At 45.1% G+C, this 14,941-nt stretch overlaps 1 long non-coding RNA gene across 2 annotated transcripts in view; it reads left to right on the top strand.

The window, feature by feature from the left end:
* The window catches only part of LOC125639993 (uncharacterized), a 69,352-nt gene that overhangs the window by 826 nt on the left and 53,585 nt on the right, over positions 1-14,941 (top strand). The gene's annotated exons all lie outside the window — the stretch shown is intronic.

Genomic DNA, 14,941 nt, shown 5'->3' with positions numbered 1-14,941 from the left:
ATTAACAGAAGGTCAGAAACCATATCACGCGTGTTCCTTTGTTTGGCAGCATGATCTAATTCTTTCGATCCTCTTGTCGGCGGACAGCAGAGGCAATTAATTTATTGTGATCTTATTTTAGAATTAAACCGGTCAGTGGGGGAATATGTGTCAGGGCCTTGGGCAGAAAAGAAAGGAAACCCTGAGGAAATAGCTGCTGGTTTCGAATCTAACCGTCAATGTCTGGAAGAAAAAAAAATTAAGAGAAAAGAAACAGGGCTGGTGCATTTCAAAGTAAACAGCCCTAATGTTTTTATAAAGTAGATCAAAGACAGGGAGTGTAAACTCTGTTAAAGAGGCAAAGTCTGTTAAGGGATGATTCAGATAAGAGTGAGAAAGAGCCACTTTTTACAGTCTGAAGTGCGTCTGGGACAGCAGAGTCCTTAGCCTCGGCAAATACTAGCTCACACTTTTACAGGTTGTTTCAGTAAACAGCCGCCAACTGTATGAGTTTATACAGCCCAGAGATAATGAACTAGCTTATGTTCTTCCACTCCTCCAAGCTGATCTGAACATGTTTGAGATATGTTAATTCTTAGACTTCAAAGGATTTTTGTCAGCCTGTTATGAACGGTGCTATATTTGCATTGAGATGGTGAGAGTCCGATAACTCCACCCTCTGAGATGTCTGTTCCCCCCGGCTTTACACAATTTCCCAGCAAGGCAGTGGCTTTCTCCCCATATAATATAACGCGCTTCACATGATCTTGTGCTTAATGCATTATAGCCTGACATGAGTCAGCAACTTTGAGACCTCTCTGTGACTATCCACCCTGAATACATTTCACAGTTAAATCTCTAGTTATTTTCCCACGGTTCAGTAATATGGAGAAAACCCCGTCTAACTATCTAATTACTAACTCTGCTTATCTTTCTCATCAGCACTGCATATTCTGAGGTAATAAACATGCTGCAAAAGAAAACAAAAGATAGGCCTTTTTAAAATGTTGATGCATTTTACAAAAATGTTAATTGAGCAAAATGGCTAGGGACCCTAGTTCCATTTTTGTAGCAGCATATTCCTTTCCTATTGCACTGAAACTGCAGGGTGTGGTGATTTGTGGTAATATTCTCTTGGCCAGTGCAGACAAGGGTAGGGAAGAGCCAGTTATAACCTTAGAGACTAACACATTTATTAGAGCATAGGCTTTTTATTATGCTCTGATAAATGTGTTAGTCTCTAAGGTGCCACAAGTCCTCCTGTTCTTTTTGCGGATACAGACTAACAGGGCTGCTACTCTGAAACATGTTATAATAAACTGTTCTACAGAACTAACTGTAACCCTCCTCTGTAAATAATCCCTAAGTGGAAAAGGCCTCAAGGTCTATAAACATATATCTATATTAGACCTGGTCAGCAGTTTTTTGTGTTTGTTTAATTTTAATTTAAAACAATATTAATTTTAATGAAATTGGTGTAGACAATTATTCCCATTTTTGGCATTATCTCTATAGATATGTTTAAAAAGTAAGGAGAAAAAATTGGCTATGACCAAATAGCATGTTTTTATTAGTGACGGGGTGATCTTAATCCTCGTGTGATAATATGGAGTAATGGCTATGGGGGAAAGGAGTGATTTGCCCACGAAAGAAATGTTAACAATATATTTTAAAATAACATAGATCCCAACCCTGTAAGCACTTACACTTGCTTAACTTTGCACCTGTGTGTACTCCCAGTCAACTCAATCCACTACTCAGGTGAATAACTGTTTGCAAGGTTAAGACCTTGTGGCTAATTAATCAGAAAAAAAAAAGTTGATGTACAGAGAATGTAAAATAATTTATAAACTGAAGCAAGTTTTGAAAATGTTAGTGGCTGGTTAGACAAAATGATATAATCCAGTAACAATGCAATCATTTTCTTCACGAAAATCCAACAATTCACTTAGGGTGGGATCCACAAAGGACTCAGGTGCTGCAACTTTTCCTCATAGATGCTCTGGTTGTACTCTGGTAAATTCATTGACTTCAGAATCCTCCCAATTTACACAAGTGTAAGAAAGTCACTTAATTAAAACTGTGCCATTTCTACTGCACTCCTATTTCTAAGCACACATGAACATACACCGCACCAGGCCTAGTGCAACTCGAAGCACAAATTACTTGTAATGAAATAGAAAATGAAATCTTACTAGTACGGTGTACTAATATTATCTTTGTTTTGTTATATGCACACATGCTTGCTGTATAAAGTGCACTACTCTGCTATAACCTTGTCAGCTTTTTTAAAAAAATACTTTTTTATTAGTCTGAATACCCAAAATGAATCTTCCCTTAAGAATTTGGTCTAATATTTCATTTGTTTTGATTTATATATTTCACAATACAAATTAATCTTGGGGCTTTTTTTGTTCATGTTACAAACTTTGACTCACAGGTGAAATAACATTGTTTCAGGCTGATACTATATGAACTTTATTTCTGGTAAGCAAGTCAAAGGAAGCCATAATAATAACTACCACAAACAAACTGGAAGGCGTGGGCAGGGAAATCAATGGAATTTACTGTGTCTACTGCTTTGGGGTAAATACTCAACAAACCTAGAACAAGGGAGGAAATATACATCAAATGCTTTGTACATTATAAAAAAGGCTTTATTTAAAATACAGAACCAAGCTTAAGGCAAAACTCCACATTTTGAAACTACTTTGATGAGGTAACTAATCAGTAAACTGCTAAGATGCTTTAAGTAGACACCTCATGAAAGGAATCCCAGTTGAAGCAGTCATTGCTACTTTGTGTTTTTAACAATTAACAGTTGTCAAGTGTTGTGATGAAACAATGTCTACCTCCAGTATTCAGTATCATCTGTATACTGTATAACAACAAAATTAAAATAGCACAAACTGAGTAAGTGTGTGGAATGTACACCGCTGTCCAGGTGACCTCCCCGAGGCAATGCAGCTGAGAGCTTACTATTGTGATCTAAGGATACCCTTTTATAATGGAGATCTCATTAAGGTGCTTAATACTAAGTATTGCTCTGCTTCCTTCATGCTATTTCAACTTCTCTTAATGCATGATATATATTGTGATAGTAGTAAGTACTGGTTTTGGTCATTGCTTTATTGCATCGTTTGGTACAGTTGCTCTTTGGCATTGCTACCGTTATGGAATATAGTCAAGATCCCAGCTGAACTATAAATTGTGACTATATTGTAACAGGGTCCTCTGATTTAGATGTATTTGTATCGTAGATGGGCCCTCGCCTTGCAGATCATGAGAATGGCATTATGAAGCCATGTCAGTTTATAGCAAGAATACATTCTACCTTCATAACAATTTTCAAAGGTGGAAATAAATTTAATTTCACAATTGCAAAATGTGTCCTACAGAAATGAATCAAGGGCCTAATTTTCCATTGCCATCCACCTTGTGTAGTCATTTGGATCACTGTAAAATGCTACTGTGTTGATCTGGTGGCGTTTTACACTACTTTACATTGGTGTAAATGACAACATAGTTGCAAAGCAATAGGGAATCAGGACCAGAGAGGATTTTTAAGTGGTTAAAATAGAGGAGGCTATGTTTGACCCTTTAAAGATGTACTCCTAAGAGGACTGCTAATACCAGCCAGTTTCTGGCCCTGAGTCTTTAAATCTCCTACCCTGGTGTAACTTGTTGGAGTCAATGAAAATCAAATCAGTTGAGTAAAATCGAATAAAGAAATCAATGAAGTTACTCTGGAATGAGATTGGTGCAATGAAGTGGAGAATCAGGCCTCCTAGCCTAGCTGTGCTGCCATATGCTGTGCAATGTAGGCTGAGTGTACATGGTGACACATAGTGACTTTATGGAGATAGAAAGGAAAAAAAGGTGTGTGGGTTGCAGAAGCAGTTCTTTTCTGCAAAATTGCTATTGTTAAGGCCTTGTCTACACTAAAAATGCTCTGCTGGTATAGTTATTTCGGCAGAACCCCTAGGGTAGGTACCACGTACACTGACAGAAGGTGTTATTTAAATAAACAGCGTGTGTTCCAGGAAGTGGTGGACATATCATTCATTATAAATAATTTATCTGATGAATTTTGACTCTCCTGTTTGCAGAGTGTCTCTCAGCAGATCACAGTATTCTTGAATTTATTCATTGTTCCAAATCATTTGCAAAAACATGACTAAAAATAATTTGTGACCTGTAGCAGGGTTAGATAAAACTTGATCCCATCTGAGCCATGTTTACATTATAAGTTCCACTGGAGCTAAACCTGTTGGCATCTACAGGTCCAACAATTCATAGAGTTGACAAGGCCTACTTTAATTTAGTGGGCATTTTGCCTAGATCCTGGCCCTCAATATGGCTGCTGTGCACCAATCTGCTGGTACAAAGCTGCTCCTAAGCCATTTTAGCCAGTTATCTGAATAGGGCTAGCACCTCCTCACCTGCACACAGGACTTGGCTTAAGGAAGGGGTGTGTGGCTGTGCTTTTGAAAATTTGAGCAGCTCTGAGGTGGCTTTACCTAGTAGTGCCAGTGAGCTAAACTAGTCCCAAGACTGGGAGAGCAGAGGTAGCATACATTCACCTTTGTCTTACTTTCATCGGTGTCTGTACTGAGTAGAGCTGGTGCCAATGCAGGATTTTGGATCAGTGTGTCCGGTCCGCCTAAACGGCACATGAAGGTGTGATTGTAGAGCAGGTGGGCATACCTGTGCTATGTGCCAGGGTTTATACAGCTAACACAGATAACACGAGTAGGGAAGAAGATATGGCACAGACTTCAGTGAAGATTAGCCACCTCAGTCCATATCCAGGGCTCTGGCGACCTTGCAGTGGTGAAGCCTGAGGTTCACTATTGTTCCTTGCGCGGCTAACTAGATTAAAGCTAACAAAGGTTGCCTACCTGCAATACAGTCTCACCTTCACTTACTGTACAGATAGGCCCTAAACAGTCCTCTACACAGAAAGGGGACAGTATAGCCCAAGGTCACTATTTGAACTTGACCAATACACATATTTTAAAAGCCCACTATTTTCATATTCTGAAGTATTGGAAGTCACCTTTTAAACAGATGAGAAATGAAACGCACTACAGCTGGCTTAAGGAGACTCACCGAATAAGCAATTTAAAAGCGTTTGTAACGGCACAAGTTACTATGCATTTGAGAGTAAAAGCAAAATAGAGCAATTAAATCCTTAAAGTCAATCAGATTACCACCTATGGCATGTACGCATATTTGTGTTGGGGGTGAGGGTGAAGACTGTTTAAAAATCAAGTCTAATTTACAAAGGAATGCTAGCTTCATCAATAATGCTTTGTTTATTTGTTGTAAAAGTCACATCCACAAAAGTGTTGATCATGGTGATAATGGAAAACACTTGACTTTTAGAATGATGGGTTGTGTTCATTGTTAGATTAATAGGCCTGCATACTTTTGAACTTTTCCAAATGTCAATGGCAAAACTCTCATTGGGCTATCCTCTCCATCCTGTTTACAATGCAGGGGAAGCGCATAATGTAGGCCTGACTCTCCTACTAAGGGTACCTCCAGATTCAGGAGGAATTTCTCAGTGGGCTCAGAGCCAGGATAGCACAAGGAGTATGATGCAGATGTGGAAGGGCAGCAAGGAGGTAGAGTGTGCTGTACTCTGGCTATTTTTAGCTGGCAGATGATCCTTGGAAACTTGCCAGCTGGTGCAGGCTTGAGAGTCCTGAGGTTGCTCTAACCAGTACCAGATGAACAGAGAATCAGGGAACTGTACCTAGTGCTCTGATGGCTCCCACTTTGCTGTGCCAAGTGTAAAGCCAATGCAGCATCTAGGACACTGCCTTAATTGGAGCAGGATCTGGTCCTTAGAGACAACTTAGAGAGACTTAATAGACTCTATTTTCCAAAATGTAAGTTTTAATTTTTAAATAGTGTTGTAAATCCCTCCGGATAGGAACCTTGATATCACAGTGGTGGGCACATTGAAGATGCATATGTACAGGGATCATGTTTCCCTTTAAATCTGTACCATGCCAAGCACTCTGCCCATGATCAATAAATAATTTCTTTGTTAATTTGTATTACGGTAATTATAGGCTCTGAAAAATATCCATGCCCCATTGTGGTAGACATTGTAATGAATAATAAATGGAAGTTGCTAGCTCTTCGAATTGCAAAAAGAGCTGTCATAATGTAACAGTTTTCTTTTAGTACACAGCCAAACAAATCAAACTGAAATAATAGCTGCAAGAGAGGTGTGAACCTCAGCCACAATGTTAACATGTGAATATTTAGGACTTGTCTAGATTAGGGGAATTTGTACCACTATAATACATCTATGTAGATCTGTACATAAATCAGTGCAAACCCCTAATGTAAACACATTTTGCTGGTGCAAAACAAGTTTACCCCAGATTTCTCTAGTCTAGACGTCTAGATGCCCTGACTTCTAATAGCTTATTTGCTGAAGGAAACATCAGGACAGCCAGAAACTACTAGCAAATGTACTTGTTTGGTGAAGCTCAATGCAAGCCTCAATACAGCCTTGGCAAGAACTGGCACCTGGTCTGTCAGCATCACATGCCTAACTATGGCTTCACACCCTTGATGGACGTAGATACACTGATGTAACTTTTCAGTGTGGACCAGACCCTAGTGTGTGCTAGCTTGTCTCCACAGATGATATTGATCTATTAAAAATACTCAGGGGAAGGCAGTATTCCAACCCCTCACCCCCAATATTTAAGGCTATATCTTCATTGCCAAAAAATAGTGTGTGCGTTTTGTTTTGTTTTTACAGCAAGACAATGAATAGAAATGAGTTATCTTTCTGTAAAATACTAGTGGAGACAAAGCTCTGTAGTTTTTACCATAATGTAGCCAGGTGAGGTCAATCCCAGGATAGGGGTATTAAATTCTCACTCCTGCTACTGCCCGCTCAGTTCCACCATGGCAGCAAGGGTGGGAAAGCTAGTGAAAGAAGGTGTCACTGTCTGCCAGCATGTTAACCACAATGTTGTTTGGAGCCGCTTTAATAATTAATGGATTCTTTAAAAATAATATTAAAATCCATTCTGAAAATGTGCCAACATATTCTCAAGCATATGTAAGTAATGCTCACCCCACCGAGATACACTGAGAGCATTTCTTTAAGAAATTGCTCTGTGGCTGATAGGGAAGAACAGATACAGTATAACTTGATGAGGCAGTTTCGATGGTGACAGCACTTTACTGGGGTAATGTGGAAAAGCCTATGTAACTTACTGGGAAATCAAACAAGACTTCCGCAGGCAGCTTGCATTTTCATGGCTTCCTCTTTGTCAGCTTTTGTAGATGTCTTGACTGGATGAGTTTGACCTTGCAATGTGTCCCGTTCGCTGTGCTCCACTGCTTTATTGAATTGCATCTGGTTTATTTTTTGCTGCGTAAAGCCTTTTGTAACCATGCTAAGTCATGTCGCTGAGACATGGCTAGTGATCTTCAGTAGAAAAGCTATTAATGGATTAAACATGTGCACTGTGGTTTGTGAAGCACCCTGTGGCTCAACTGAAATAAAACGAACATGTGCACAAATGGTGCATTCTGCTTCACTAAGGGCAAACCCTGCTATTGCTTCCCTGAATAGAGAACCAGTGTCATTCTGCTGTGCAAATGAGTATCATGATCAATGGGAAAGGAAGGCTTTTTGCTAACACTAAATAATTGACTTTATTAGAATTACATTTAACACCCCCCCCCACATAAAGTGAAATCTAAACTCAACCCTCTTGCGTGTCTGCATTTTGAGAAGTCATTAACTAAATGATCACATACGATCTTTTCTCCACAGATCCCCTGCCTTGTTCAGTAAATAAGTAGTTAACCAACATTTCTTCTCATTCATTGTTTGCCCCATACCTGTTGAATACACACCATCCAAAATGTACTGAATACAAATTAATTTCCTAATGGTCATTTGGCTCCAGGTGTCTTACATTGGACCCCTGCCACCCAGAAGTGAGGAACACACAATTAGTGGCCAAATGTGAGCATTTTGATTTTAAGTGACTTGCCCAGCATCAGGAAGGAACACTGTGGTGGAGGCAGGGATTGGCTCCAGTTCTCTAGGGCAGCATTCAACTGCCTTAAACATCGAACCCCCCTTTCTCTTCCTACTATCCCCCTCCTCATTCCCTGCACACCTGTGACTCTGGGTGGGGGTTTCCAGTGCTGCTGGGACTGTGCCACCCCTGCTGCTTTGCTGCTGGGGCGGAGGGAAGGGGCTTGGAGCCCTCTGCCGCAGTCCATCCGCTCTCCGAAGACCACCTGTGGACTGCCTCCACTTGGTTGCCTGCCTCCACCTATCCAGCCTGGGAGTGCAGCAGCAGAGACTCTCCAGCCTCAGAAGCACTTGTGGGTACACGTGCCCCCCCCCCCCAACCTTCCCAGACTTTCCTTTCCCTGACGTCCTTCAGTTTGCAGTGGGCTGGTGGGCCTCCCCCTGCTTGCTGCTTGCTACTTGTCTCGCCCAGCCCCCATTTCGTTGTTTGCAACCTGCCCAGCCCCCTGCCCATTGCTGTTTCTTGTCCTCCTAGCCCGGCCCAGGATGTCCCAGGGTATGGTATCTCCTTTCTCCAGCCTTCCCTTGCTGCTTCCCTTACTGCTTGCTCCCTCCTGCCTCTGTGCACCTGTGCATTTCTGTGCTTGTGAGACCCCTCCCCCACAAAGTTTATTTGTTATTCCATTCACTGCACCCCTTCGTGCTTACATCTGCCCTTCACTCTCAGTGAATCCGCGCCCCCCCCCCCGATGCGACTCCCACTTTTTTTTACTTGTTTCACTAGTCCTCCAGTTTCTGTTTGCACCCTCCTCCCCTCACATGCAGCTTAGTGCGGGATGGGTGGGTGAGGAACTGTGAGCCTCTGTCCCCTCCACCTCCATGTTTCTATTTATTATTCCTATTCTGTTCTCTGGTGGCTGATCCCATCACCTGACTTTGATGGTGGACCCTGACTTGGCCAAGCAAAAAGCTTCCGCTCCAATGGCTTTGTCTATGGGGGATGGCGGGGGAGACCCCTGGCCACCATTGTTGCCCCACCTAAGGTTTCTCCCCCATCCGCCCCCAGGGCTACCAACATCTCTGCTAATACCATTAACACTCGCAACAGCATAGGGCAGCAGGTGCAGGCAGGGACTTCACTGCCAAACCTCCCAACAGCACCATCCAGGGAGCCACCTCAGCCAGCAGAAAGGTCCAGGGGAGGAAAATGGGCAGGAGCCCAGACCAGAAGGTTACTTCCATGGCGTCAGCCACTACTAGTATGGCCCCACCATTGGCTGCAGCTCTCCCTCCCCCTGGTGTTCCTTCCACCAGCTCAGGAGAGGTTTACTCCTCAGCCTCCAGAGCATGGGCCCAGGTGGCCCTGGCCCTGCCTGCCACCCCATCTGATGCTGCCCACCACTCCCACTATTGCTGCCACCACCTCCTCTACAGTCAATGGCAGCCAAGGGGTCTTCCCCACCCTGACTAGGAGGCATAGGGTCCATTGTCTCCTGGTGGCTGCCTTGCTCTGTGTCAAAACCTACATGCAGCTGTTGGTCCAGGTGGTGGGGTCCTTGGCCATTGTGGCAGCTTCCAAGCTGTATGGGAAGGTTGTCTTCTTCCTGGGATCAGAGGTGATGGAAAAAGGCATCTCAGTGGGGGGGCATCCCCATTTGAACACCTGGAGGACCTGGGTGTATTGGTGGTCCTCAACTCCATCCTGCCCTTCCTCCAAAAATTGCCCTTCTGCTTCCTCTCTCCACTTTGGGGAAGCTGGTGCCAACCATCAGCTCTCTCCTGCTGAGCTGTAAGGACCCTACTCTCTGTCACATCCTCTTGTTCCTCCAGCAAGTTACCATCCAGATGCCAGGGGTGCTGTATAGTGGAGGGAGCTTGGAGAGGTCCTTCCAGGTGCCACTCAGGGAGCCTTATGCCAGGTCCACTACTCATCAGGGGAGGCTCGGTGCTTCCTCTGTAAGGCTTCTGGGCACCTCCAAAGGGGCTGTCCTTCAGCCCAGCCAGGAGGGATGATGGGCTCCCTGATGCTTGGAAGGGTGCTGGCCCTGCCACTGCTGGCAGCCCTACCTGCCCATTTTCTCCCTCAAACCATTGATCCCGCTTGGGCACTAGGGGTGGCCTCCCATCACACCAAGCTGAGTGGATGGGCCCCTGCTGCCGATAAAATCTATCGGGTGAGGTCCCTGGAGGAGGGGGTAGCTAGGACATCCAGGAGCTCAGGAGAGGGCCCATCTCAGGAGGAGAGCATCTCCCCCTCTGCTTCCCCATCTCCATCTCCCCTAAACCCCAATCCTATCACCTTTGTCCCTGGACCTACCCCCGTCAGCTGACCCTCCAACAATACCACCAAGGAGGGCTGGGTACTATTGAGGGGGAAAGCTCGATAAACTTAAGTCACTGGCCTAGCACCTTGCCCTTGAGGGTGGGGAGGAGGCCTTCTGTAAGACCTCTGGGGGGGCCACTGCTGGACTTGAATCCATGGCCCCCAAGAAAGTCTAATGGGTGGAGCTGGACAAGGAGGCTCTGGCACCGGAGGGGGCCAATACTGTCCCCTCCTGGAGCCCTCCTGGAGGAAGCATTAGCAGGAGACCCCCTCCCCACCTTTCTACCATCTGTCTCCCCATTCTGGCAGGTGGGGTCTCTGAATGAACGTCGAGGAGAGCAAGGCTCTGGCCCCTGTAACCCAGGAGGAGAACAACCCTTTGCCTGAGGGCCTCAGACTGGGTGCTGAGTCCATCATGGCACCATCTCCTCCTTCCCCAGCTTACTGCCTGAGGTGCTGCCCCTGCTCGCATTCCTGGGGCATCACCTCCCTTTTCCACCTATCCAGCTTTTGGCTACCAAGCTGGTTCCAGCAATGGCTGGTGCCGAACAGCCACGGTCAGAGCCTTCCAGGGCTCCAGGGCACGTGCCCCCACCTTCCAAGACAGGACAGTGGCTCCCAGAGCAGCTGAGGGGCCCTGACTCAGTCTTCAATCTGATGCCAAGGTTGCAGATGTCAAACCCATCCTGGCACCCAGGCCCAGTATCATAGAGGAGCCCCCTGCATCTGCCCAGATGACCTCTGTGCCAAGTGAGGTGGTGCTGCACCCTGGTGGCTTAGCTGCCAGGGATCTTTATCCACTCCTGACCCCTCCCTTCCACCTCCCAGGCTGCGGCTTCCCCTGAGGTTGTCCTCTTTCCTTTCTCAGGTGGTGATCCTTGGGAGGTGGTTTTTGTACTCCCTTTCCTTGCTCCATTCAGGGCTGATGTACTCCCTCCGCCGCTCCTGTGTTGGGAGCTCAGGTGGACAATACGGAGTGGATGATGCTGTTCAGGGGTCAGTTACCACTGAGGAAGGGGTATGCATAGTCATGCTGTCTGGAGTGGCTCACAACTGTGAGTGCCAATCTTGGGTCAGACTGTCAGAAAACAGGGCAGGCACCCCCAAACTGGTGGTATATTCTATAATTAGATTCCACCAAGCCAGTAACAATTGTGCACTCCTGAATCACTATACAGTACCAGTCTTACCATGGAGTCCCAGACAGTCCTCTTAGGCACTCCAGCCTATCTTGCCACCCAGACAAACTGAACTTTGTGATTAAAAAGGTTACTGAAACGCAAAATCACACCACATCAAGTTACTCCCAGTCCCAAAGGATCAGTCACTTACCCATATCAGTTGGTACTCTGGATCTCACACCAAAGACAGTGCTGACAGCCAGTTCTGTAGTAAACTAACAATAGGTTAATTAGCTAAGAATGAGAGTTACTGAGAGGTTAAAGCGGGTAAAATATAATAACGGGTGAGTCAAAGTTTGTAAGTCCAAAATCATAGTGGTTGATGTAATACACTGCTAGTTTCCCAAAAGTCTTTTCAGGGAACCTCGATGTTTCTGGGGAGTTCCACTTTGCATTGGTATCTTCCCTGTAAGAGTCCAAACAGTCAGAGAGATACCGGATCATCCCTTGAAATCTATTTTATAGCTTCTCTAGAAAATAATTTGAACACTGTCTTTAACCACCTGGGTTTTGATGAGTAGGAAATGCAGACTGAGTCTGTGAATTCCCATCGTGGAACACAAGGCCCTTGCTTTGAAGTTAGCACTCTTCTTCATTTACATTTCCAAGGCACCATTCCCTTTTGATGGATAATTTAATTACAGGGATATACACAATGTAAAAGGTAATGTAATTGCAAACAACAATCCTTCAATAGTTTTCATGAAGTTTACACATCAAGTACATTCTCATCTTAACACTACCACAGACTTTTGATCCAGGGTTAACTAGTTACAGGGATATACAAAATGTAATGGGATAGCAATCAACAGGTTATAGATCAGTGAAGACAATACCATTAACATTTCCTTTGAACAAAACTAACACTCAAGTGAATTGGCCTGATTACACTACAACACCTTTTGACACTCCTTTGGTTTCTATTAGCACATGAGTCAATTAGCCTGCAGCCCTGTCCTGAGCTGGCACCTGGGCAGGGACATGTGTCCCAGCATGCCCTTGCCCTTAGGCTGCAGAGGTGCTAAGGGGACCCAGATGGAGCACAGCTGGGAGTCTCTGGGCTTGATTCAGGAGGCTACAGAGCTCTGTGCCTCAGACACTTTGTGGGATGAGCTGTGCCAGTTCCTGGCAGACACATAGGGTGACCAGATGTCCCAATTTTATAGGGACAGTCCCGATTTTGGGGTCTATTTCTTCTATAGGCTCCTATTACACCCCCACCCCCGTCCTGATGTTTTGCATTTGCTGTCTGGTCACCCTACAGACACATGTGGCTTCAGGGGAAGGTACAGTTTGCTCTCCAGCAGTGAGGGATTTCAGTTTCATCCTCCAAGCTGTGAGGGCCTTCATGGGGGAAGGCAAGAGGACCAGGAAACAGGACGCCAGGCCACAGTCTACAAGTGGGCCCGCAGTTTCCACGATTCCCTGATTGCCTTTGGGATCAAATCAACATGGATTGCTGTGTAGCTTGGTGGGGGCAGGTGGCATTCCTGGCCATGAGGATCCTCTACCTCTCAGATAAAAGAAAAGGAGTACTTGTGGCACCTTAGAGACTAACCAATTTATTTGAGCATGTCTCTAAGGTGCCACAAGTACTCCTTTTCTTTTTGCGAATACAGACTAACACGGCTGTTCCTCTGAAACCTACCTCTCAGATGAAACCCACCACCTTTGCATCACTTCACATCAGAGGCTGTAGGGTGAGTTTCCACAGGTGCCAGGTACTCTGTGATCTTCTTGCAGGAGACTTTCACCAATCCAGATACCAAAGCCAGCTGGAGGCTGAAAAGGAGAGATGGGATGTACTTCAACCACCTCATTGAAGTTTTCGGGTGGGGGGTAGCCACCCTGTTTTCCTCAGACCTACAGCCCAAGGTGCTGAGGGCTGCCAAGGCCATGCCAGGATGCCTGCTGTACCTCCGGGTCTGTGTGGAGGGGCTAACTCTCGACCTGGTTAACACATATACCCTGATATCAGGCCCAGAGTGGGTGCACTTCCATGGTGTCTGCCTTACTGGGCACTTTGGATCAGCCCCACTCCCTGCCTGAACAGACTTGGCCCCTCAATAGGTTTGCTGGAGGGGTGGCTGGGCCAAATTTGAGTGGTGGTGGGGGCAATACACTGAAGTTTTGCCCTGCCTGAACGCTGGGGGGACAGCCAACAGGCCAGGGCAAGGAGCAGGCTCGCTTTCCAACCTCACCCTCCAGGCCTCCTCATCCTGGAGGCAGAACCCAACCCTCATCCCACAGGGACCACCCACACTGCAGTCAGGGCCCAACCTCCCATCCAGGGCCTCTCACCCTAAGGAAAGGGGGGGGGGGGCAATCTCCACAATGCACAGGGCTCCAAAATTATTTAATTTGGCCATGGTGCTTGACTTTATGCTCCCCCAGTTGAAAACCTTGGCCATGATACGTTATTTCTGCATGGGATCTTTCCTACATAAATGCAGTTGTTAGAATTACAAGGCCTGGCTCATTGTTTACACCAGTGCAAAGTGTGTAATGTTTTGAGTGAATTGGCTGTACAGTGCATTCAGTTTGTCCTGTCCATTTAGCTTGAAGGATACTGAATGTTAATTAAGATATGAATGTTTTGGGAGCTCCTCTGGGATCTCTCCGCTTTTCCCTTTATTCTCTTCTTTGGAGTGAGCCTATCACTGCCCCTCCAGTGTCAGGGAGAGAGAGTAATTACAGAGAACAGTGAGCCTCCTCCTTCCCCAAAAGAGGAACGTGCCCAGTATGCTCTAAGAAAATAAAGGACTGAGCTCTGTGATGTGGTTGGTATAGGCTGGCTTCTACTAGTATTGCTTATCAGATTTTTTTAAAGTGCTCCTGGCAGAATTGAAAAAGAGTTAGAGGAGTTATAATTGCCTTTCACCCCAGTTATATGAAAACTAGTACAGGCACACTTAGAAGAAATTTGTTTACAACTGTGAAAATGTGCTAAGAGGAGAGAGCTTGCATTCAATTAAACAGTTAAACACTGTTTCTGAGAAGTGAAACACCATTAAAATCAAGTTTCAGAGCAGCAGCCGTGTTAGTCTGTATCAGCAAAAAGAAAAGGAGGACTTGTGGCACCTTAGAGACTAACAAATTTATTTGAGCATAAGCTTTCATGGGCTAAAACCCACTTCATCAGATGCATGCAGTGGAAAATACAGAAGGAAGCTGATAGATATAGATATACACACACACGGAGAACATGAAAAAATGGGTGTTGTCATACCAACAATAATGAGAGTAATCAGTTAAGGTGGGCTATTATCAGCAGGAGAAAAAAAACTTTTATAGTGATAATCAGGATGGCCCATTTCCAACGGTTGACAAGAAGGTGTGAGTAACAGTAGGGGGAAAAATAAGCATGGGGAAATAGTTTTACTTTGTGTAATGACCCATCTGTGTCTTTCTGAGGGGTTGGAGCAAATGCGG

Source organism: Caretta caretta, chromosome 7 (genome assembly GCF_965140235.1).
Source record: "Caretta caretta isolate rCarCar2 chromosome 7, rCarCar1.hap1, whole genome shotgun sequence".
Lineage (NCBI taxonomy): Eukaryota > Metazoa > Chordata > Testudines > Cheloniidae > Caretta > Caretta caretta.
The sequence above is the reverse complement of the archived record's forward strand: the minus strand, read 5'-3'. Positions and strand labels throughout refer to the sequence as shown.